Raw genomic sequence first — 27,117 nt, forward strand, 5'->3', positions numbered from 1 at the left:
CCGAGTATCTGGCCACAGCTTATTTTCATCTTTTAAAAAATATTTATTTTTTAAAATGTATTTTTATTGATTTCAAAGAGGAAGGGAGAGGGAGAGAGAGGTAGAAACATCAATGATGAGAGAGAATCACTGGTCAGCTGCCTCCTGCACACCCCCCACTGAGTATCAAGACTGCAACCCGGGCATGTGCCCTGACAGAAATCGAATCCTGACCTCCTGGTTCATAAGTTGATGCTCAACCACTGAGCTACACTGGCTGGGCTGTTTTCATCTTTAATGGGGAAAAATCCATCTCACAGAATCATTAAAAAGATTAGATGAAGTAACATATGTAAAAACACGTAGCACATGTAAGTATTAAAAAGTATAACTATTGCCCTGGCTGGTTTTGCTCAGTGGATAGAGTGTCTGCCTGCGGACTGAAGGGTCCAGGGTTCAATTCCAGTCAAAGGGCACATTCCCAGGTTTTGGGCTCAGTCCCCAGTAGCGGGTGTGCAGGAGGCAGCCAATTAATGATTTTCTCTCATCATTGATGTTTCTATCTCTCTCTCCCTCTTCCTTCCTCTCTCTAAAAATCAATAAAAATATTTTTTAAAAAGTGTAACTATTATTCTCTGAGCTTCCATTTCCTCATCCTTGTAAGGGGAACACTACCCACGGACAGATTTGTGAAGATTAAATGAAATTACATATGTGACATTCCCAGCCCAGTGTCTGTCACTTATAATGTACTCCATAATAGGAGGTATTGTTATCACAAAACAACATCTGGAGAAGTTGGGAATACCACTTCACCTAAGGAAAATCATGCATGCTTGTGTGTGTGTATGTGTGTGTGTGTGTGTGAACAGTCAATACCTATAGCTTACCATTCTTGGAGTTTGAGTCTCCTTTTTGCTGGATCACTGCTTACTCCCCTGGATTGAGGCAAAAGTATACTTAACTGTAATTGGTTTGGTCAAGTGCTGTGATTTAGAGATGCACTCACATTCCCTAATCTCATTTTTACCCACTTGCCTCTAACAGGGATTTTAATCAGCCTCCCCACTGGTTTACTTCACTTCCTGCAATAAAAGAGCACTCCGAAGGGGCAAGAAAGACGCAGAGGTGGTCACGGGGGATCGGCACCTTGGCTGAAATCGACATAGAGCTGTTTTAATAGCAAACGCAACAGATCAGCATCAATGTTTGTAAGTTAGGAAGTCCTGCTTTACTTTAAATTTTCCGTTTTCACTTCAAAACAAATAGCATTCAGTAGGCCTGCAGCCAAGCACGTCAAATATAAAATTAAATTTTATTCTTCATAACTAAGACATTGGACATTTAGGTTCCCACAAAATTGGTAAGTAGAGCTTGGAAAATCTCACCGAGTGGTTGCCAGCCTGGCACTATACCTTCTCATTCATTCATTCATTCATTCATTATAAATGCCAAAGATATTTCATAACCAAGTATTGTACAAAAGTAAAATGCAGTCAGTCCGATGCTCTCAGCACAGCTGAGCGGCACAGAAGCTCAAGTAGTCCAGCAAGGAGTCCCGGAGACTTTTGTGTTTGGTGTGCCGGCCACTGCAGTCATCACACCACACGGATTGTTTTACTTAATTCTCGTGACAATATTGGGCGGTAAATACTGTTGAGATCTCAATTTACGGACTAGGAAACAGGTAAAGAAAAGGCTTTAGTGGGGTCAGCAGGCAGGGGCTCAGTGAGGATTCGCACAGAGGCAGCCTGACCCTAGAGTTCAAGCCCTATCCCCCTCTAAACACCAGAGGGATTAGAGTTTTGTTATTACTGCTCTTTTTGTTTTTGAGACTTCTATTCGCTTATGGAGCTGTCAGCTGCACGGGGAATTCACCCGGAGCCCAGGAATAACGTCAGAGGGTGCTGAATCAGACGGCTCCCGCCTGGTCCCGGGACACCCAGCACCTCTGACTACCCTGGTCCATTCCTCAGGGCGTGGGTGCTGCTCAAGCATTTCATGACCGAAAAGCTGCCATGAAGTGCCTGTTTGTTTTGTTTCTATGGCATTTTCCCAACAGTGGTATCTGGCTGGGTGATTTTCGTTTAGTTATTAACCTCCCTGGTTGTCTCTTTCTGAATCTGTGCTCTGCAGGGTTGGATGAGGTGTTCTCTACTATTCCTTCCAGCTCCACCTATGGAATTCCTAAAAGGCTATTTGATTATTATCTCTGTTTCTCAGCCTCTCCAGGAATCTGCCCCCACCAACACCCCCCCCCCCACTCTTCAACTCTTTCACACACCTCACCCCTTTGTAATTCTTTTCTCCCATTCTCTCTCTTAAAAAAATTTTTTTTCTCTCTCTTGCTTTTTCTTTCTTTCCCCTTTTTCCTTTTTTATCTTTCTGGTATTGTCTTCCCCCCTGACTTCCCTCCCCCTCTTCTTTCTTTCTTCTCCCTGATTTCCTTTCTCTGTGTCTTCACTCTCCTGCCCTCACCCCCTCATCCCCTCTTGTCTGTCTGTCTCTACCTTTGCCTCCCTCTTTTCTGTGTCTCTCTTTCCTCCGAATGTTGTCTTTTCTCCCTCTCTCCCTCACTCCTTTCTTTTTCTTTCTTTCATTGAATTCAGCACACCTTATTTTTTCCTTTCCTTCACTGTTTATAGACAAGCAGATCCTTGGAAAATAACAGAAAGATTGCTCAAAGAAAATTCAGAATGGGTGGACATCTCTTTCAAAAATGAGAAATGAACATTTGGAATAGTTAGAAGTTTGGGCAGTGAAAATATATTATTTTAGTTTCTCTGTGCATCACTGTCATTGTAAATATGACTGAGGTTCAAATGCAATAGAAGCTGTGTTTCTTGGGTGTGCCACATTTTGGGCACCCTTCTCGAATAACCCGAGTTCCTCCCTATAGTAAAAGTAGCACTTACCAATTGGTAGTTTTACTTAAAAAACTTGAAACAAGGAAATAGTCCTCAGAAGGCCCAGACCAAAACCTAAACCTCTGTTAATATATCAAGTTGAAAATTCACAAAGTCTATCAACTAGATTTGGGCTCTGAATGGGCACAGTTGATGATGTCAGTACTTTAACTTACATTATGTCTTTGTACTGTGCAAGTCTATTTTGTGTCTCTTCATCTTCAGTTAAATTACTGCAGGCTTGTTCTATTTTAAAAGGCTTTTCTTATAGCTCACATGTACTAGGTAAAAAACTGTTTTGTTTTGGGTAATGAACCCTTTACCACTGACACATGGGCATCAGTTGGATCCCAGCAAAGTGACGTTAGGGTTGTGTCATTCAGGAAACAACCTTTTTTTTTTTCTAGGCCCCTTTTCTGTGCTAACTGAAGTGTGACTAGCCTTTTTAAAGTCAAACAATATTTGGGTACAACCTTTATTTTAAGTATCACTCCTGCTTACAGAACTTGCTGTTTAAAATTATTGTTGTGGTCTTGGGCTTTATATTGTGTGCTCTTATAAACTTCTAGGCCCTTTCAAAGTTCCCATTTATTGTTTCGCAGAAGGAGAGACTGGTTGCTCAAGTCATCAATATGCATCCGACATTGTTGCATGAGTCATACTACTATTTTCAAGGACATGCAAATAGACCCGTGTTTGGTGTGTAGGGGAGAAAGAATTGACTTTGATTCCTAATTTCTACCAAATTTTTCACAGAGTCTTTGTTAGAGACCTCAGATAGCCATAGCGTTTTAAAGGGGTTTAGTTAATATTGGGGTCAACAGGGCCCCTACCCTCCTCAGAAGCTTGGGGTCCAGCCTCAAAATATACATCAGGTTTGGAATTTAATTTTTGAAAAATAATTTCATAATAGAGTTTTAAATAAAAAAGAGATTTCAGAAGTCTGATCTGACCAGCTGGTCTCCGCACAGAGACCCACAGAACACTTTCTGGTTTGTGCACAACCCCTGTGTGAAAGGACCATGGCTGCTCAGTGCTGGCCTGACCAGCGGCGGAGGTGGCTCTGAAGCCCTCCTGCTGCGGCTGAGCTGGGCTGATGTCTGAAATCGCCCAGGCCCTTGGGAGCTCCAAATTCAGCATAGCTCCACAGGGGCCAGGCAGGACGATCCATGGACTCATTAGTGATGTATGGGATACCCACAGAGGTCTCTTGCACCGGAGACAGAAAGCGTTAGAGGCGAGAACAAACTTAGCTTCTGAAAGACAAATGAAAGTAGGACATGCCATGCAAAGAGCATGCACTCAGTGGGGAGATGAACAAGGAAGAAGACATTGGACCTGCTCTCCAGCACTGGGCCACCAGAGAAAACTGGCTCAGAAAGTCACTGGGGAAGGCGGGCCATCAGCTGCAGCCTCAGTAACCTCGAGACTTCTGCAGAGGTGGGACAGATCCTGCCAACTGCTGTCTTTACAGAGACAGTCATTTTAGTGGCAACGCTTCCCCTCTTTCTTATCAGCTTCATGCTACTGGGAACATCCTATGCTCTTGAGATGGTGTTTCCATGAAGACACAGTTGGCCAGGTCTGTTTCCCCTTCTCATTCTTTTTAAAAACATATATATTTTTATTGATTTCAGAGAGAAAGGGAGAGGGAGAGAGAGACAGAAACATCAATGATGAGAGAGAATCATTGATAGGCTGCCTCCTTCACACCTCATAATAGGGATCGAACCTGCAACCTGGGCGTGTGCCCTGACCTGGAATCAAACCATGGCCTCCTGGTTCATAGGTCAATGGTCAACCACTGAGCTTCCCCTTCTCATTCTGATGCTCTGACAGAGCAAGGCGTCTCACTAGAATTCGATGGCAATCTATGGCTCCTGGTGCAGAATGTAGCTCAGGCTTTATATAATTATAAGCATTGCTGTTCAAACATGAGATGTCATATAATTTGAGTGAAACAAGAATTTGGATGTCCCATCAGCACAGCTGATGTTTTAAAATCAAGTCACCATCAGAGCTGTGGATATATGGTAACTGGGAGTTCGCTTTGTACTGAAAACAACTTTCCAAATCCAGGTCTCTCAATCAAGACTCACATAGCAATGGCCAGTAGATGGCACCATGCGCATCTGATGTCAGATCCCAGGCTGAGAATATTTATCTTCTCAAAGCTCTTCTCAAAATATTAAGCAAAACTTTGACTGAAACGCAACCGTATTTGGACAAGCAGGTTTATTTTACTTTGGTGCTTTGTTATTAGAAACATGCATATGTGTGTGTATATATTTTACTACCAAACCCTAAAGTTATGGAAAGTATCCTTGATAGGATGGACTGTAAACTTTTACAGTATTATTTGTGGGCAAAATTTTCAATTTCTTATTTAAACTAATTTTTTTCTTAATATGAGGTTTCGTGGTTATGTGTCATATTATTGCTCAGTAAAACTCAGGAGAACGTTTTTCATGATCTAACTATTCCTGGAAAGGAAACTCACTCATACAGGAAGCAGAAATGGAGTGCAGCACATTGCGTGTGTGTTTTTAAAAGAACAATGTAAATAAATGTCTCTGTTCTAATGAATACTTCTGTATGGAGATATGCACACAAGTACATACAGCTCTTGATCAAGATGAACAAATATACAGATATGGTTTTAGTATAAGAATGCCACCCCCATCTCAGACTCCACTCCACCCCCAAACCTAAAGGCTTTAGAATAGGAAATGACTCTTAGAATTCGATTGTAGATATAGCATTCAGAAAGGAAGCTATTCCTTAACCAAACAAGCCATTACTGTGGGTGGAAGTCTGAACAAAATCAGCTATCTCTTTGCTGGTATACTCCTTGCTGGGTAGACAGTCAAACAAGGCATGGTGGAGGACAAACAAAAACTACAGGGCAGTTTGGAGGGTCAAAGACTGAAGCCAAACACCAAAACTATATTTGGAACAGAAGCAAAGTCGGGGTTCAATTATTAGAAGGGTATTAGGGAGAGTCACCAAAGTTCTAGAGGAGTGGTTCTCAACCTTCCTAATGCCACGACCCTTTAATACAGTTCCTCATGTTGTGGTGACCCCCAATTTCATTGTTACAAATTGAACATAATTAAAGCATAGTGATTAATCACAAAAACAATATGTAATTACATATGTGTTTTCCGATGGTCTTAGGCAACCCTGTGAAAGGGTCGTTCGACCCCCAAAGGGGTCGTGACCCACAGGTTGAGAACCACTGTTCTAGAGGCACCCGAAAGAGGAGAAACCATGGTAACATTCAGGAGTGAAGACAACGGTGCACACACATGGTACTAGAGCTTGTGAGCAGGGATATGAGATTAGCTTCCTGGTATGAACATTGCTGGTCATTTTATTCCATTTGAAGTTGCAAGATCTGCCTCCAAGGATGCCTCTTTGCCTTTCTTAACAGCACTTCTTCTTCTTCTTCTTTTTTTTTTGTATGAAGTATCTGGCAGACTTATCTCTTGTTAATCGCAAACATTGATTAATTCAGAGTTTACTTAACTTCTAGCTTTGACACAGAGTTATATCTTACAAAAAATAAAATCATCATTCTTTGAGGCAACTTGGTATTGAAGGGGAGGAGAAGCCTTGGGGATCTCCAGTGAGGGTGAGCTGGTGTTGTTTCTGTGGGAATTTCAATCACTTGGGTTGAAAGTTGGGGAAATCCTTCAGGAAGTTGTGAGGTAGGGAAGGACAGGCAGGAACTGCAGGAGAGAAACCCTATTCAAAGGCACCATGCCCAAGGCCTGATATTAGCAGTGATGGGGGTCTCTAGTGTCCCCAGGAGCACTGATCTATGGTGGTGGGGGGGGGGATGCTTTTGCATCTGGAATTTGGAAGCAGACTCAAAGGTAGTTGGCTTCAGGAGTCCTTGTATCAACCTTCCCTGAGGCAGGCATGTTCTCATGAGCTCAAAGGCCTTGGTGCACAGAGATGAAAATAGTGAAAGGGCCAAGAGTGGAGCCATCTTGACTTCACTTGAATTCGAAATATGAGAAGAAAGAAATATTAGAGTCTACCAAATGGAAACAGAAACTAGTCTGTGGAAAAAGCAGTTTTATTCTCAGTCTTCCAAGTAGATATTTCAAATGGCAAACCATAAAAAGTAATATGAAGACTGTTGAACTGCCTGAAACACATGAAAAAAGACCAGACCATTGTTCCAGCAAACAGTTAATCAGGAGAGCAATATTGCTTTACTGTCCACAGGAATGTTTAAGACTTTCGGGCGTGGGGGTTGGGGGTGGGGCGGAAGCACAGGAAGAAAATGCACCTAATTGCTTCTAAATGGCAAAAAACGAGGTAAGTCTGATTCTTTCCATTTCACAGGGGAACTAGGGATGTTTGGACATCTGGGAGTTTATTAAGTTAATTCCACAAAGAAGTATTATTGTGTGGTTCTAGCTTTGGTGTCAGATCTGGCTTTGAGTTGATGCTCCAACACAGACTAACTGTGTGGTTTTCAGCAAGTGGCTTAACTTCTCTGAGCCTTTGTTTGACAATCATATCTACCTCAAAGATTAAATGTAAGCGTGTTAGCAATGAATGTAGAAATATTGGCACTCGTAAATAAATATGTATTGAATGCCTACTATCTTCTAAACACAGTTCATCAATTAAAATCTTTTTGTAATTAAAATATTTTCAATTATTTTTTAATTGATTTTTTTTATAGAGAGTAAAGGGGTGGCGGGGGGGGGGGGTCTGGGGGGGGGGGAGAGGGAGAGAGAGAAGCATCAATGTGAGAAACATCAATTGGTTGCCTCTTATATGTGCCCCAAATGGGGATGGAACCTGAAACCGGGGTATGTGCTCTGACCAGGAATTGAACCCACTTTTCAGTGTATGGGATGACACTCCAATCAACGGAGCCACCTGGCCAGGGCAAAAAATTTATTATTATTATTTATGCTTTAGATGCTGCTTCAGGACTTTGTGTCATGGAGGAGAAGTTATTTTTCCCCAAAATGGAGAAAGCCAAGGTGCAAGAACTAATTTGCAAGCTCTTCTGAAGACAGAGTTTATTCTTTCCTCATAAAAAAATATGGGAAAGGAAAGGATTATTATTATTTTAAAGAGAAAAAAGGAAGAGATATATTGTTGGATTTCCCTTGTGTGTTTTATTGTTATTCTTTTTTAATTCTCTTCTGGACCCACTTCTGCTATATTCTGAAATTCGATGTCATATAGACAAATGTAGTTAGTGGGGATTTTGGCTCAACGTCCAATAATGGAACTGCTCCTTAAAATGACTGTGTATTTGGAGGTTCTACTTACTGAATAGATCAATGATCTGGACTTGGCTTTCTACTCTTATCAACAGAAATAATTCAGTGGGGGTAGGAGGTGGGAATCCAAGCTAAAGTAAAGTGCCACTACTCAATACAGCACATCTCTGCCATGTGGCCCAGGCTGTGCACTACCAGTAATACCTAGAAGAATTAAATAAATTATCTTGGCTGCAAGCATTATTACTTCAGAAATTTGTTAACTTAGAGGAAGCCAGTGCCAGAGTCTGTTCTGCATCTGATACAGATAGTTCCTTATGTTTGTCTAAAATCTTGATTTTGTATATTTTTACTGTTGGTATCATGAATTTGTAGAATTTCTATTTGATTAGTTTTCAAATCTTCTGTCACCTTTTTTGTTGTTGTTAATCCTCACCCAAATACATTATCCATTGATTTTTAGGGAGAGTGGAAGGGAGAGGGAGAGACAGAGAGAGAGAGAAACATGGATTTGAGAGAGACACATCGACTGGTTGCCTCCCGCATGCACCCTGACTAGGGTCTGGATTCCAGCCTGCAACCAAGGTACGTACCCTTGACCAGAATCGAACCCAGGACCCTTAAGTCCATGGGCCAACACTCTATCAACTGAGCCAAACCAGCTAGGGCTTCTCTGTCACTTTTTATAGTTTCCTGTTCCCCAATAAAAGTTTCAGGCTTAGCTGTTATGTCTTTGTAAAATATAAGCATATTTTTTAAATAGTATTCATCTGATAATTTCAGTATCTCAAATGTTTATGGGTCTGTTAGCTGTTATTCCTCCCAGTTGTCAACTGGAGCTCTTGCTTTCTGTGTGCCTAATTATTTTTGTGTGTGTGCTAGACACCACATTTAGGACTGCTTGGAGGCCTAAACATCTATTTTCCTGTAGAGCATACAATTGTGCTTCAACCAGGAGGCTGGGAACATTCCGAATCTAGAGACATCATAATCTGTTTTGAAGGCTGAAAGTTTCCCGAACAACCCAGATAGATGTTAGCTATAAATCCCTGTGAAGACTGGGCTACTTCCAGGAATCCTTATGCTGATGTTAAGTAAGAGAGACTACCAGAATCTTTGTTTTTGGCAGGCCCGTAACTTTTATTTTCATACTCTGGATCCTTTGAAGTCTAATCAAAGCCCAGCTTTGTTTAAAAACTATTTCTTATTCATCAGCAAATGCCCTCAGGGTAGAGCAACTTTGAACACTGTGTTTACTTCTCTGGGGTCTTCACCTGGATTTTGGCCCAGGAATTCTTCACTATTTTGTGAAAAACTGTTTTACTTTTGCTCCTTAGTTCCTCTTTCATGGAAAGATTGGTCTAAATGGTTTAGTTCTACCATGTTTGGAGGATTGCTAATGCTCTGGTTTGTAAATAATAGGACTCTGAAAATGGGTATGAATATGTGCTCAATTCAGAAAATGCTGTCTGTAAAATGAAAACTATTTACATGAGTATGGCTGCATGAGTAGTGTGGAGCCTGATTCTTCTCCTTCCAGCTCCTCAATGGGGTGGAATTTTAGGGGCCTTTTTTCAAACAGAATTTGGAAGCACCCTTTAAAAAAACACATAGTAACTAACCACAATGCATCGGTGGCTTACCATGATAAGCATGTAACTCTTGCATGGGTCTGTGTGTTGACTGGGGTGCAGGTGGAGTTCAGGTCTGCTCATCCTCTTATTGTGGGCACCAGATTGGAGAAACAGCAGTGTCCTGGGCATATTCTTTCCATGGTAGAAGCCAGAAGCTCCCAGAGGGGCAAGTAGTTACAAGTGATGACTTTGAAGGCCTAGGCTAGGAACTGATGCCCTGTCACTTCAGCCCACATTCCACTGACAAAAGCAAACCTACCAGGGTGGGGAGAGAATCTGTAAAATAATCTGCCATAAGTGGGTGTTCCACTTAACTGTCAGTTGCTATGAGGTAATGGTGATTACAAATTAGCAAGTATTTGGTACAGATTTGATGATGTAAACCCATGCTTTCAATAAATTTGAAATTCAACAAACTTGTTCCTATAAGTTCTTTGAAAGCCCTACATAATGAAGATAATTGGACATTTAGAGCTTTTCCACATCCATTATTTGCAAACAAGTATCTCAAAATGACAACGACTAGATAATCATGTACTTAACATTTTCAAATTATTCCATATCCTAATAGACATGGCCAATATAAATATGATCTTAATAATATTGAAAAAATTTCAAATGTAATGTAATTCTTTCAATTCAGTTTTTATTTCTGCTTATATATGAATATACAATATCATTTTTTGTACTCTGAACATTATTTTGATTTGAAAAGTAGATTCCTACTCATGTGTCAAAAATGCTTTATCGTTCTTAGGCTATCAATGACAATTTTTGACATAAGTCATTTCCTCTACATTGTTTTTTGTTTGTTTGTTTGTCAGAGGATTTCTTCTGGTGATCCTTATTGTCTGCTCATATTTAATATTTGAACTTTGAAAAGCTGATTTGAACTTTGTACATGCGGGAGGGGCTTGGTGTGTGTGGAGTGTTAGCTGGCTGGACCATTTAGTTGAAGATTTTCATGTTGGGATAATCACATGATTTAGAGAAGATGCTTTCAATCTCCTGCCTGGATGTCAGCGTCCTGAAAGCTCAACAGAAGAAGGCAGAGGGTCTCAACATAAAGAATGTCACTGCTCACTTAATCATGATGTTTTCAACATGATACCTTTGCCTCCAGTCTAGACCCTCCATCATACTCTATAGAAATAGAGTCTCCTGTCTTCTGCTGGGGGAAGGAGGGCAGTTGGCCAACTACAGGGAGTGGGATAGAGAGATCTGGTGAGGCGTTACATCTGTTCTGAAGCAGACTTCCATCAGAGACTTCTGTTTTTAACTCCATCCTCATCCTTACTACCATACATGTTATACCACTAATATTTGAAGCTTTTTTGGGTCCCCAGTGTAATTCAGGTTGCTTGTCACCATTCTTAGTTGTTAGCTTAAACTTTAACTCTTAAGTCTACTAAATGTATTTCCATTTGTCCATCATCATTCTAGCTTCCAAAATGTTGTTTTCTCTCTCATTCTCTTTATATTTGTGGGTATAAGCTTTAATTTTTTCTTTATTGTTGTGTCAGTTAGGTTTTTGGAGAGAGCAGAGGCTAGTGCCATGCTTAACCAGAAACTGACTTTCCTTTTATAGATGAAGTTCATTCTGCTTCAGCCCATAACATGTTTGGCCATGAATTTGTCTGGAATCACTTAGGAGGCTTCTTCTTTCATGCTATGTTATCAGACAGGAACTTTGGTTTTAAGTAGTGACAAAACGTGGGCACAGGCAGCAATCTGGGATCACGTCACCCTTACTGTCACTCCTTTTGTTGCCCAGTTGTCTTTACTAGTCTCTGACATCTGTCTCTTCAGCATGATGGTCTTGCCTGACTTCGAGGTGCTTCTCTAGTCATCCTCCCTTGCTCACAGACTCAGCATCTCATAGCCACCCTCCTGTGTAAGGGGATGCTACCTTAGCCACTTTGTCCTCCATCTATTCCCAAGCCTCAGGGAAACTCCAAATCCCCTAAGAGCTCAACTCCATCATCTTCACCTCAAGGGCTACCCAGTTTAATCTTCAGTGAGCACAATCTCTATAAACTACAACCTATTCTCCATCCTGCATGAGGACTGCTGGTAGGAGTGTTGGGGAGTCAATATTATACGTACAACTGATTAACTTAGAAACTCAATATTGATTTCTCATTCTAGGATGGTGATCAGCAAAGAAGATACTAAGTTGTGCATTTTTCTTTAATAATTTATATTGTTATATTCTGTTTAGAAGTCCCCATTCTTCCTCTTCCAAGGGCTTCTCTTCTCCCGTTTCTTGCTCATTCCACTAGGGTTTTTGTTTACTGAATCCTTTATGTCTTATCTGAGCCCCCAACACTGACTTTGTGTGAAGAGAGGCCCTTTGGAGTTGGGGCCATCATGGTCCTGGATGGCTGTAGCCCATTTCTATTACTGGGTTAGGGAAGGGCTGGGGATATCAATCATTCTGTCACCAAATGTCAATAGACCTTTTGTTTTTCACTGCACATCACCATCCTCTTCATCACTCTGGTACCTAATTATTTGCCAGCTTTCACAGCAGTTATGCAGTAGGGAGTAACATTAAGCCTCAATATTGTGATAACTAATAGAGCAAGTATGTTGTTGAGGTCCCATTTGAGTGGGATCTACTCCTCAATATCCATCTATATAGCCTGTTTCTCCATCTTCCAATTTTATAGACTTTGCAACCTGACATTCATAGGTAGGAAAACAAGGCTGATGAAAGATGTGAGTATTGATATTTTAAACCTTCAATACAATTAAATATGTATATTTATTTACATTGCTAATTTTTTAATTGAATGAGGTAAATCACTCGAGAGACTTATTCAACCCGTTTCTTTTCTAGTCTATAATAATAAAAGCATAATATGCTAATTAGACCAGATGTCCTTCCAGATGACCTTCCGGATGAAGCCGGGGCTGCGAGGGAAGCCTGGGTCCCGGGTGCCAGAGGGCAGCCGGTGCCAGCAGCCGGGGGGAAGGAAGGCCTACTCTAGCATGAATTTTGTGCATTGGGCCTCTAGTTCTAGAATAACTTCCAAGGGACATGATCCTCAGGTAGAAAAACTCTGCCATAAAATGCCACTGTTGTCAATGAGGTACACTGCATCTCTCAGGTATTTTAGGTTAGAAAACTTTTGACAACCACTACTTGCAAGCTATTCACTTACTTGAGGTTTGAGAGGATGGTGTCCTTTGAGTTCAGAATAACTTGGTCTTAAAACACCTGGGGAAAGTTTCATTTATTTAAGTGATCAGAAAACTTCCAATTAAAATAGCCTTGTAGTACCATTCTAAATTGGTAAAGTGTAAAATTTGCAAATGTTTTACCAATGTAATAAAACTGGGTAGGTTTCTGTGCAGATTAGTAACAATGTTTAGGAAACAATATGACACTATCTTATTAAAAATTATAGGATGAAAATCCCAATATTAACTATAATTTTGGAAGTGTTTACTGAGAGTCAAACACTGTGCTAATTATGTGAATTATTCAATATGATTCTCTCAACAACCCTAATGATAGATATCTTCATCCCCATTTTACAGATAGGGAACAGAAATTCAGAAAGGTTTGGAAAAGAAGCTCATGTCTCGGGTCACATACTAAGTGACAGAGCTGTGATTTAAACTCCGAAGTATGTGATTTCAAATCCCATGTTTTTAACCTCATTGTGTACTTTAACTTTTTCTTCCAGTAATTTTACTCTAGAATATGTAACCTAAGGAAGCAATTCTTTCGGAAACAGCTACACACACAGATATTTATTGCAGTGGATTGTATACTAGTAAATATTTGGAAGCCCCCTACATTTCTCACAATAGGAGAATGGTTAAGGGAACAATAAGAGATTTGCTCAATGGAATATTATGCAATCACTCAACCAGATCATTAGGCTGTCTTTCTAAAAATACAGAAAGATGTTTATAATTATACTAGAGGCCCGGTGCATGAAATTCATGAACTGGCGGGGGGAGGTGTCCTTCAGCCCAGTCTGCACCCTCTCCAATCTGGGACCCCTTGGGAGATGTCCAACTGCTGGTTTAGGCCCGATCCCTGGTAAACTTTGGTTTCAAGATAGCTTCAAGAGACAGTTCTGACACTGTCAGAACTGTCTCTTGAAGCTATCTTGGAACCCGCTACCATATGTTAGCTGGGAAACAAAGAGGCCACAAGGTAAGAACTACTTTTTCCATGCCTCCTTCTCTCTGCAGTGCCAGGACTGCAGAGGATCATGTTTATATCTGTGGCAAGATATATATTTGTGTGGGAAGCAAGGGACGCTTGGAGTGATATTACCAAGTTCAGAAGTTTTGTGTTATTCTTTCTTGCAACTAGTATTAACACATCGCTTCCATAATAAAAAGTGTTTCTTTCTTTCATTTTTATGAAAAGGCTAACTAACAATTTGCATTACTAGATGAAAACATACACATACCTTAATGCTAGGATCATAGTTCTAGTTAGGATTCCTACACCTTTGTTTATTTCAGATTGCAATTATGCAGTTTGATAGTGCCTAAGTCATAATCAGTATTCAGAAGTATTTGTTAAAAGAATGAATGGATGGGGTATTACAGAGTGCATTGCAATGTATCTTTTCATTAAAAACAATTTGTACCACCTCTCAGAAAATATTCCTTGTCATTGCCTTTGGGTTCACAATTAAAAAGAAAGATAGTCCCCCTGCCCATGATCAAGAGCAGTAAAACATATAGAATTTGGGGGTGGGGTGGGTTGGACTTCTTTTTCAAGCATATTAGAAGATGCACTAGCTGTTTTATTAATGAAACGTTGCACCTTCATATTCGAGAAGGACAGTTATCTTTGGTGTGGCTTAGTGAAGGCAGAGCCTTGATCTAGGAGGGGAGGTTGTATTGAGTGGATCCCACTTTGTCCACCTTGCCTTCATCCCTGGGTTGGTTTGTGGCTTGCTTTGTTTAGGGAATGTTTGACTGGTACCAAGATGGGAAGAGATGAGAAAAATGAAAAGTAATGGCTACCTGCTTTGCTGGTGTGGCTCAGTGGTTGAGCATCGACCCATGCACCAAGAGGTCCCCAGTTCAATACCTGGTCAGGCTACATGTCCAGTTTGCAGACTCAATCCCCAGTAGGGGGCATGTAGGAGGCAGCCAATCAATTATTCTCATTATTGGCTAGAGGCCCAGTGCTCAAAATTTGTGCACAGGTAGGGTCCCTAGTGGCTGCCGGCTGCCAACTGCCAGCTGGAGCCTCCCTTCCCCACTGCCGGCCGGGGCCTTCCTTCATTCCGCACCACTCCCTGGTGGTCAGCGCACATCATAGTGAGCGATCGAACTCCTGAGGGGACACTTTGCATATTAGACTTTTATATATAAAGATCTCTCTCTCTCTCTCTCTCTCTCTCTCTCTCTCTCTCTCTCTCTCTCTCTCTCCCTCTCTCTCTCTCTCCCCTGCTTCCTCTCTGAAAAACAAACAGACAATATTTTATTCATTTTTTTTAACCTTGGTATTAGAAGGGAAATGTAAAGACTATAAGACTAGTAGAATGTTGGGCCTTATTTTTAAGGTAAAATGCACTACGGTCTCCTCAAAATGCAGTAAAGAGCTAAGTTTTTACCCACCCAAGGTATAGACAGCACTGTTCACAAAGGAAAAGCTCTGGGCCCAAGAGAAGCACAGAATGGAGGGGCTGGGACCCCCACCATGTACTGCCTTCCTCCTTCTCTGTTCTTACGCTATAGCTGCTATACTGTAGCTGTCTCCAAGGGGCTTGCTACTCAAGTTCCTTCCTCATCAAATTCCCTGAGGACATGTTCCCACAGAATGACTCATAGCTAAGTTGTTCCACTGAGGAAAGAGAAATCTTGGAGTCAGGCCTAGCAATTAAAGAGAGAACCGACTTCCTCTAGTCAGTGCACACCCAATTCCTATTAGGGTACAGTCCCTCAGCTATGAATCTGAACTTCTTCCTGGGGACAGAGAGATAAAGGGCTGGGAAATTCATTAAGACTTAGTAGGGCTTAGCTCAGAACCCTTAACCTACACCTCTGAGTGTAGCACACAGTTAGTCTTTCATTGGTGTATGTGTGGCAGGGACATGTTGGGGAGTAGAGGAGAGTGTTGCAGGATAGTAGTCAGGGCAATCCACTTACAGAAGGTCAGAATGGTGACCTAGCATGAGGGGGAAAGGGCTAGATGAAAAGGCTGCAGATTGGAGTAGGTTGAAGAGCACATGGTGACCTTGGGGAAATTCTTTAGGTGCTTACTTTGAGCCAAGTGCATGGGTTATTTTATTTAATTCTCATAACAACTCTGTGAGGAAGATTGCCACCCCAGTTTTACAGAATAGGAAACTGAGGCTTAAAGGTTAAGTACTAGCTTAGGATAAAATAGCTAGGTAGTGGTGGAGGCTGGATTTGATCATCATACCTGTACATCATCATCAATGCAAATATTTCCCACTTGTCCTCTTTGAACACTCCCTCAGAGATACATGCATCTCCATCTCCACACCCGTAGCACCTGGGCAGGTATCAAAGAATGTGTCTACCACTCCTGCTTTCTTATCTCAACTTTAACCTGATCATGGGGCCAGGTTCACCTCAAGCCTCATCAGATTCCATCCTAGGGAGTCAATTGCATGTTGCCCTGCTACCAGAATCTACTGCCCAGTTCCCTAATAATCAAATCCCCACCCAGACCAACCCTTAATTTCTGTCTAGTTGGTGCACTACCAGGAAGTGGTATACTACTGAGAAAAACAAGAAGACAGTGTTTATTGTTTGTGGTTTTATTTTGTTTTGGTGCTTACAATATCCCAAAAATTTCCCATAGTTATTCACTATTGCTCAACATTTTAAAATCCATCTCTTGTTTATTTATTCTGTTTTTATCATATACTTTATGATAGTTTTTCTAAACCTACTAGAATCTAAATATTTATATTTGCTCTCATTTCTACTTTCCTCTGTGATGTTGCACCTTCAATTTTCTATGGAAGTCTACTCTTGAAGGTAACCTGTGACCTTCTAATCATCAAGTCATATGCCACCTTGTCATGTCTGAATTCTGTACAGCAGAGGGCCCGACAGACTGCTTCCCCTTTTGGGAGAATTCTTCTTTTCTATGTGCTCTGTCCCTTGGCCCCTCCCCCATGTCAATAGAGGCAGTAGGTATATCACTATGTCCTTTACCCCGAAGATTAATATTGCATTTCCAGCTGCATTTTAGGAATCTTCACCTGGATTCAGCACAAGTTTCTAAACTTAACATGTGAAAAACCAAGTTAATTATTTTCCTGGGAAACCAGCTACTTTCCTTATTTCTTTATTTTTTAAAATATAGATTCCAACTTAGAGATAATATTCTACATCCCTGTGGCAAACTTGTTGAAGTTCTGTAAAATCAATCTCTCTCTCCTTCAATTCTCCCCCTTCCCCATGTCTTTAGCACCACAGCTTACTACTTGGTTGGATCTACAATTACCTTGACCTAGACTCCAGCCTTCATCCCTCTAACTCACCTAACACATCCCTATTATATCAACATCCTAAAGCATAACTCTCTTCTTAATATTCCCCATTGAAACAAAAATATAATTTTAATTAACAAGCTGGTATTTATTAAGTATTAGAGTCCTCCAAATATATATTTCCAATTAGCTTTTCCTTATTTCTTGCCCCTCCCCTAACTTATAGTTTCTATTTCAAGAAACATCTTTACATTGTTCTAAGAAATTACTCCATGTTTTCCCACTGCCAGGCCTTTGCTTTTAAGGTTCCTTCCATGTAAAATGTTTCCCTGACACTAGCCTATTAAAAAGACATGCTTCCTTCAAGGGTGGACCTCAAATATCACTTTTCCATGAAAACCTTTCCTGAATCTTCCAATTTGATGTTTTCCCCCGTCTATTATTTATTTATTTTTAAAATAATTTATGCCATACAGAGGGAGGTCAACCCTGGGGGTAGGTTTGCCATATTCATCTTTGTATACCCAGGACACATGTCGTAGTTTCTTAATAAATAGCTATTGTGAAAAACTGAGTTAAATGTATTTTGCTTACTACTGTTACATATATGACGTGTAATGCATGATTCTTCCTCTGATAACTCTTAGAGACATAGTCATGAGAAAAGAAATTCAGAATTAATGAGCTAACCATTGAGAGCCTATGATAGGGCCAAATTAGTGCTTCAGACAGTAAGTGCTGAGTGAGGTGGCATAAGATGAGTTCTTGGTGGAAGGAATTTCATCTGATGATAGAATGTAATTTAGTCTTAGTGAATGGGTAAGAGTTGATGCCCAGAGGTGGTGGGAAAAGACTCTAGGCAAGGGATGGGAAGAAGGGCTTTCTCTCTTTGTAACCTCCAACCACTGGTTCTGTTAGGTTACAAAGTACATTTGCGCTTCAAATTTCAGTTTCCTTCTTTGCTTTCTTCCTTCCCTTTGTTTTTGGTTAAACATCCTCAGTTCCTTGAAGCGTGTCTGTCATGCTTCAGCATGTCATCATTTCTAGATGCTCTCATCATTCTGGTGGCCTCTCAGGATACGCTGTACTTAGATGAGGCCTCATTTAAAAGCATCCCCAGAATTGAACACACTAGCCCAAATGTTATATTTCCAGGTCAGAGGGCAGTAGGACTCTAACTCTCCCTCTCTTGTCCTGAATTTATGCTTCTATTAGAGCAGTCACCTAGTGCATTGGCCGCTGGCTCTTATGGACAACTGAACATGTGTACATTCCTGCCACTCTTCCTACTCTAAACTGAGGCTCTCCACATGCTTGTATGAATATGCATTAATTAAGCCTCGCCACACCTTGCTGAGGAATAGGGAATCACTTCTTCCAGCATGGAGTTGCGGGCTGCGCCTCCAAGGAATGCTAACCACCATGCCTAGCGACGCTGTGAGATGGAGGGTTGAGACTATCGTATTCAATTGAAACTGCAGGGGGAATTTTAGGAAGGCAGAATGTAATTACTTTAGTTGGACTTGGGCCAGGATTCCTGAGTTAACACAACTGCTCTTAGAAAGTCTGCCATAAGATCTCTGGTGACCACAAATGGTTAGGTCTGTGGTTTTAGGTTTCATCCAAAAGGTAAACAGCTTAGTGCAGCACAGTGCCCCCAACACCACGCAGGGCATCGATTCACACACGGACGGGAGAGGAGAGGCCACCTACTGAATGAGAAACACCATTTCCTGAAGTACCTACTTGTTCCTGGGAGGTCTCTCATCCTCACCCCAAAGCAGGCCAGTCCTTACTTAGCTGGTAAGAACTGACAGGCGCACAGCACAGAGTGTACGGCTGCCAGACTAAATTATGTGCTTGTCACTTTTCCCCATGTTGCCCAAGATTCCAGCAACAAAACAGTAGGGAACTCCCCGTACACTTTCTTCTTCTTTTTTTTTCTCAAAACACATTCGTTTCTCCTCTCTGTAATGTTCCTGGATCCCACAGTCCAAGTTAAACAGACCTGGAATTTCCCTATAAGTCAAAAACAATATTAATTCTGAGCCCACATATTTTTCTTCTTGTAGGGTATGTACACATTTATACACAGCACATGTTGCCGACAATCTGTAAATGGTAAAAAGCTCTGCAGGACAAAAACCAAAAAGGGAGAAATGCGAGGGAACATATTTTTAACAAGAGGGCAGAGCAGACTCGGTTAGGTGTCTGCCCCGGCGGTGAGAATTTTCCTCTGTGGTCTGTTGAAAGAGGAGCAGAGGCTGGCCTCACGCCGGGGACCCATGGTTGGAGGTTTCTATACCACACAAATCTTCAATGAGAAGAACTTCTCGGTGGGAAGCAAAGAGATTGTTGTAGAAGAGCGTGGCACCCAGCTGAACCCGTGTGTCCCTCACTCGGGGTGCACAGGACACACTGAAGTCCCTGTGTATCTGAAGTCTCAAGATTACCCTAGTCATCTTTTTCAAATTAAAATGGCAATGCCAAGTTTTGTAAATGTTAGTTCTTCTAATTGACGGTGGCTTGTATAATTAAAATAAAGTCACTAATATTTTCTCTTGTTTTAGTTTTTATCACAGAAAGTTCATTTTTCACAAACTCAGACAAGGTCTTCATTTTTGTGAAGACCCATGCTGACCCCTAAAAATCTGATTTTTTTTTCTCCCCCAGTTAATGTTTGTGCCCATCTGGTTTGAATTTAGCATTCTTATGAGTCATTTCACTGTGATAGGAACACTCTGCTATAGAAAACTTTTGTTAATATTTTAACATTTTAAATCAAACACCACGCAGAGCATTACCTAAACCTCCTTGCAATTATGGAAAACCGTGCCCTCTAGTTGTTCATGGTTCCCGCCTCCCCCTTTTGTTTTCTTTAGGTTGAACATGGTACATGGTAAATAAGTGCATGCCCCGTATGTGTGTTCAAATGCTTCGCCACTTGGGCCAGCATACCCTTTTGCAGCTTAGGAGCCTTTTGGAGGCAGCGTTTGCCTGAGGAAGGACGAATAAGTTCTATAGGAAGTTGGATGGTCTTTACTTCTCAGGGCTGACACTTAACCCACCATTTAAAAGAGCTCAATTTATTTTCCGATCAACATTGGCTTTATAACTTACATTTTTACTACCCAAATTTCCTGATTTTGAAGCTTGGACTCATTTTCCTTTTACTGCTGGGCAACATTTCTCAAGGTAGTCTTTAAGGCGAAATGAAGGAGGAGAAAAATGCCAGGAATCTCTTTAAGAAAATACAGCAGTGTCTCCTCTACCTTCGTAGCAAATGGATGGTTCCCAGGGAGGCTCACTTCGGTTGTGGACTTAGTCAATTGAATTTGCACATGGGGTGGACATAAGTTAGCTTAAAACACACACACACACACAAAGAGGACTTTGAAGTATTATTTGTCTATATTAAAAGTGAAGTCAGCATGCCTTTACAAGCCAAGCCATTTTGTCCTTTGTTATATTTAAAATATTTCATCTTAATTTTGGGAGAAAGAAAAGGGGGGCAGTGGTTTAAATCAAGTGCTTGGAGAAGGAAGGAGCAGGCCCTTTTCAAGGGATGTATGAGTCCCACACTTCAAAGATACAAATGAGCTCTCACTCGGATAGAATAATAGGGTCTCCCTCCCCTGTTTCTCCGGGAAAGTTTCTTGGGTTTATTTCCTAATCTCCAGGAATAAAGCTTAACAAAACAAAGCGCCTTACCTGGGCTCTGAGCACCAATTCCTTAGGATAACTTGCTTCTAATTCTCAGTATATTTTACTTCACTGATGGCGCTTGGAGAGGTTTAAATCAAAATGGGAAAAATAAGAACCATTGACTCACAGAAGTGGGGCCCAGTTGCTTCGTCTTTGTTCAGGCAAAACATGTGTTGGAGGCTATGAAAGCTTTAAAAATCCGAATCTGGGGATTTTAGCAGCCACATGCCATGACCGCGGCTCCCAGGTTCTGGCATGACGAATACGTTTGTGCTTCCCGTTAGCCATATTGTTGTGACTGAATATAAGATGTAGCCTTTTTCACACAATTTAATTAAAAGTACCATATGTGGTGTTGTATGACTGATGTCAAAATACGACACTTTTATGTAAACACTTTAACTTAATCAATCAAGTAAATAGCTTTCCCTATTTTAAAGCATTTCAAATCTGCTTGGTACAAATACATTATTTTTGTGTTATGCTAAATAGATCATGGCCAGCTGCAGCATTATTAAGAGATTAGGGGAATAAAGTTAGATTTTACTATATTATTTTTCAAGGGCCGGCCTTTACAATTTCCTCCTCTGGGAAAGACGAAAAGAAGACCGGGGTTAGAAATTCCTTTAATTTTGTGGTGCCAGAGAAAGTTCTCCTTGAAAAACACACACGCGCGCGCACACACACAAAAAACCTCTTTCTCCACCCCCATCAAATATTATTATTAAATGTATCTTTGCATTCCCCAGCGCTTCCGGAGAAAATTGTTTTTCTCTGGTTCCTCTAGGCCGCAGCCCGGGGCTGAGGCGGGTACCCTCCCAGCATATTGAGTGTCCGGGAAGCCTGATCCTCCCTGGGGCACAGCCTGGGAACCGAGCACTCAAAAGCCAGGCCATTAGACCTCAGCGCCTCTCCTTATCCTGCCGCGTTTGAATTCTGAATTCTCTGTTCGTTCAGATTGCCCTGTGTCAACGGGGTCGGTTTAACTTTATCAGTAAAACTTGCGCTGCTGCCCAGAGATGTCCCTCTTTGAAGAGCAAAAGCTTCGGGGGAAATAGGACACCGAGGGATGCGAGACGCAGGAGGTCTCAGCTGTGAAACGGGCTGTTGTTAGGCTCTGAGCACGGAGTGGGTTTTGTGTACTGGTCACAGGGAGGGTGGCTGCAATGGCACTCGGTGGACATACTTCATTTTAAGAAGATAAAAGGAAAACATAAAAGGGGAATGGATTTTAGGCTCCAGGGCCATCCTGGTTCAGAGGATAAAGGAAGGTGTTTCAGCCAACCCGCCTCTCACTTGGCCCTACTTCCCGGAGGCCTCCACCACCACCTCCACCACTCGGGACAGGGTGACCAAGAGAAGACTCATTGTGGAGAGCGGTTGGGAAAAACACTGTGTGCATGTAGAAGTTGGTGTACATCTGGCGAACGTTCTACACTATTCTGCAACCCCTGACCTTGGTATACATTTGAAACCGTTGTTCCATCCTGTGCCCTTCTTACTCTGGTCTGCAAGAACATGGTGCTCCCTGCAGTTGGACAATGTAGGAGGCTGGCTTATGTCTTGTGGAAACAAGGGGACAACATGAAAATGAGAACATCACCCTTGAGGCGCTCTGAGTTTTCCTGCTTTAGGAACTATTGACAGAGGAAATCTTCTGAAGGAGATAGATTTGATCCACAACGCATGCACACGCACGCGAGCACACACACTCGAGCACACACACACACACACATACACACACACTCCTAAAAGGAATATATAGGTAACATTTTTTTTTTTTGGCTCAATTAAAAAATGTTTTGTTTGTTTAAAACAATGAGATTGATTTAAGACTCAAAACGGAACTAAGGATAAACTTACACAGTACACAGTTTGTTCAGAATTTACTTTTAAAAGCCACCCATAAACTGTGAGTGACTATAGGTGGCAAGATGAAACCCTTGACCGGTCTCTTAAGAGAGATTTGAGATTGCAGAAAAGCCCGCGGGGCGGGGGGCGGGGGACGTACCCCATTTCCATGCCAAATTAGGACTGTTTCCCTCAGAGTGGGTTTCAAAAATTAGGAAAATGCTGAATCCTCTGTGATTGAGCTTTATATTAACGTAGAAGTAAAAAGTAACATTTAGCTCTATACGACCTATCCATACCTTAAGAGTTCACTCGAGCATCGCAGGCTCTGATCGGACTTTTCCTTGGGTCCCAGGACACGGAGGTTCTCTGACTTCGCCTCGCACCTCCCTCCGTGCTCTCCCTCCCACCTCTGTTTCCTGCGCTTTATCAAGAGCTACTTACTTTACTGATCCTACTTAGGTTGCAGGCATTACCTGGAGAAAACAATAAGTGAGGAAACCGAATGAACTTGCAAAGAAGAGGTGTGGGCTTTGTCCTCCAAGTGGATTAATTTTCTGGACCACACACCATGAATGCAATCAGTTGGTGGGTCTGCTTTTTATGCCACTTAAGCTGGGTGACCCGGTTGTTGTGTGCTTTGAAAAGCTACAGGAGTCAGGTTGGCGTTCAGATAGTTTTGCTGGGTGGATCCCAAAGTGCAAGATGTCCTGAGGGGATTTATTTTCTTCATTCTCTCCTTTTCCTCTGCTTTAAAAAAAAAAAGGCATCTCTGTTTACTTTGGCAGATGCATAAGCCCAAGTTTTTAAGTTAAAGGTGGGTGGAGGCCTCAGGGAAAGAGTGTGAGTGGGGAGAAAATGGAGAGGCAGTGGGGCCAACCGCCACACTGTTTTGCTGGAAGACCTGAATATGCATCAGATGAATGTTTTGGGAGAGGTTCTTCCATAAGCTTCTCTCTCTCTCTCTCTCTCTCTCTCTCTCTCTCTCTCTCTCTCTCTCTCTCCTCTCTCTCATTCTGTATGGTGGGAGGGGGCAGGAGAGCCTCAGAGAGGCAACAGGATTTTCTTAGCAACTCCTTGGAGATGTTCTTAGAGCAAATAGATCCAATTTCTTACACCATGGCCGATGGTGGATTGTCCAGGGTTTGAGTACTTTTCTTGGTCTACCTTGTAGCATCTTATTTTCTAATAGATAGTTTACATGGCAGTTCCTAGAAGATAGTGCTCGATTGACAACCAATAAAGTGTTAATATTTAATAATTAGAACAAATATCCATGCTGAGTCCAGTTTCTCCCTGCCTCATGGTCCTTATACCTGCTGTCACAGGCTGTTCCCTCTGCCTGGAACATTTTTTACTTATGCCCCCACCCCAACCAACTTCCATTCATATTCTGTATTTCCTTTTCAGGTCTCAGCTTAAACATCATATCAGTGAACTCTTCCTCGACTCCTCCAGGCTTGTATGTTTCATCGCTATATCCCTCATGTATGATGTATCTCTCCTTGATAGCATGTATCTTAGTTATGATTTGTTCACTATTTGGGCAATTACTTGTTTACCACTAGGTTTCCTACTGGGCTGTAAGATGCTGAAAGCAAGACTGTGTCTGGTTCACCACCATGTCCCCATCGAATAGATGCTCTGGGAATATTTGTAGAATGAATGAATGAATGAACAAATGAGTGCTTGGGCTACTACTAGTTGGCTGCTCCTAGAAGAAGAAAGGAATTGCTTCCATTTTTTGAGACAAATAAACTGTTAGCTCTAAAAAGAGAAAGAACCCCCAAGCAGTAATGATAAAGGCTATTCAGAATAGTGAAAGGCCCATTTAAGCATACTTGCGGGAAATTGAATTAAAAGGAAGATAACAAGGAGGAGGTAGTGTGATAACGACAGTATTTCTTTGCAGTATGCAATAATGCTTCTTCCCATCTGCTAAGCAATCCTAGTAATTTTTTAAAATTGATATAATTCAAATTTGATTACCGTTGAGGTTGAAGGTATTTTTATATATTGATTGGCTATTTGTATTTCTTTTTTGCATGAACTGTCTCAAATTAGAGGAGCAACACTGCCTCTTACAACACTCCTAAGGTTTCATGACCCTGGAGATCCTCAGTATTTCTATAGCATGCACAGCCCTTCCCTCAGAATACCTTTCTGAAACCACGCAAACAGTTCTGAATCTCAGGTTTACTATAGAAATATGAGGTTAACAATAGTGACCTGCCTCAAAGATTTTTCCCACAACATGGTTATTATAAAGCCCTTTGAACCTAGTAATTTTCAAATTATTCAACCTCTTTTTTTAATATGTATATTTTATTGACTTCAGAGAGGAAGGGAGAGGGAGAAAGAGATAGAAACATCAACGATGAGGGAGAATCATTGATCAGCTGCCTCCTGCACCCCCTCCTTCTGGGAATCCAGCCTGCAACTGGGCATGTTCCCTGACTGGGAATCGAACTGTAACCTCCTGGTTCATAGGTCGATGCTCAACAGTGGATGCACCGCAGCTGGGCTCAGCCTCTTTTTGGTATCCTTTCCCTTCAGCTCTAGTACTATGTGCATACCTAGTGAGTTTGTGTATCGGGAAACTAGACTCCACTTTAAAATGCATTCACTTCATTTTTTCATTTAAATACATATTGAGTATTGATTATGTGAGTCACAATTGCTAATGGGTGACAGGTCAAATACTAACCTCTGTGTGTCTGAGGTGCCCGAAATATAAAATAGGATTCTTAGGATCAAATGAGATAATACTTGTAGTCGAGCTGTTAGCACAGTGCCTGGAATACAGTTAGTTTTCAACAGTGTTAATGATCATCATTATTTTTATACGTTAGGAACTGTATTCAACTCTGACCACCAAAGGCTGAAAAGAAGTGATCTTCCTTCTCAAGAGTCCATGACTTGTACATGATTGGCACTACAGTGCTCAAGAGTATCTTTCCTCTTCACCGCCAGCCACCTTGATAAGATGACCGTCACTGGGAGTTTCTCGTTGTGCTCACTCTGTTGATGGCTCCCAGCTTCTCCCATGCTTTGGCAGAGCTACAGTTTGTTTGTTCATAGTGCACCACTCCCAGCAGCATTTGGTTGTCCTTCTCTGTGAGCAAGTGTTGCATGGGGTCCTCTACTCCTTCATATCCTGGGGCATTCGAGATGGTGTTTGGCCATTTGCTGTCCTGCTTGGAGTACATTGAGTGTGGGTGCTCCTGCACACATGGTTGAAGGTTTGGAGAAAGCTGCTCACAATCTGTGAAGCATGTGAGTTATAGTCTTCTGACATTTAAAAAATTCTTGGCAGAAGGAGAAGTGTTGAGTGAAATATACTAATCCACTGTTACCTTCCTCTTCATTTGACTTACATGAGAAATCTGATGAACTAGACTCATCATTGTGCTTCCCGTTCATTAGCTGGCCTCCTTCTTCGGTACCACTTCCCACGGCGGCAGGCCATTAAAAAGTGATTTTCCACAGGCGTGCAATGGATGTCCAGTCCTTGAGAGATTCACTTCTAACACAATGGGTTCTAAGTGAAATTGAGAACAAGTTTTGGCCATTACTTTTACAGGTGGAAATGTTTCACAAACAACTGCTCTTTCTTTAGAAATGCCATCTCAGCCTTGATTGGTTGTTGTAGATAACAATGGAGAAGTCTCCACTCACATTTCCTGGAGACTTTCACACAGATGCAAGAGAAAAAAAGACAAGAAAAGAAAACTACATAAGCACAACAATGAATACATTTGCACATAATTTTCCTAAAATAATCTTCATGATACTATTTGGCAATTGTTCTTTCTTCCTTCTTGATTTCTTTCATTTCTATCTTCACTGTATTTATGAATACAGTTAATATTTACAATTTACTATGTACCATGCATTACTCGAAGAACTTTGTTTGGGTTAATTGTACCTTACAACAACTTTACGATAGAGTAGTAGTATTATCTTTATCTACAGGCAAGGGAACAGAGGCAGAAAGAACTAAAATAAGTCACCCAAGGTCACAAGCTAGTAAACTGGGGAGACGGGATTTGAACCCAAGCAGTCTGGCTCCACCCAGTAACTGATCTGCTCCATTGCTATTCAAACTTAGTCTATGCAAAGCGCACCGTGAGAGGGTCTATCTAGCTCCCACCCAAGGACTATGCAAGTTATTGGAGAACCCTGCAAGGCAACCAGTGGCCTCTGTGTCTCGTGTTGGAGAACAATCTGCTCATATGCCCTGCACTAGAGTTCATTCATTGCTTTGTTGCTTAAAGTAGTAAACCTTTAAAGAGCAACTCAATCTTCATGAACAAGATTGTTAACAGATAAAATA

General features: G+C 41.5%; 1 long non-coding RNA gene across 1 annotated transcript; it reads left to right on the top strand.

The window, feature by feature from the left end:
• The first annotated feature begins 1,019 nt into the window (after positions 1–1,019).
• Positions 1,020–27,117, top strand: LOC118649484. Its single transcript, XR_004965668.1, has 3 exons — positions 1,020–1,190; positions 24,192–24,243; positions 25,634–27,117. It is a non-coding gene; the product is annotated as an uncharacterized LOC118649484 (long non-coding RNA).

This window comes from Myotis myotis, unplaced genomic scaffold, assembly GCF_014108235.1.
Source record: "Myotis myotis isolate mMyoMyo1 unplaced genomic scaffold, mMyoMyo1.p scaffold_m19_p_3, whole genome shotgun sequence".
Classification (NCBI taxonomy): Eukaryota; Metazoa; Chordata; class Mammalia; order Chiroptera; family Vespertilionidae; genus Myotis; species Myotis myotis.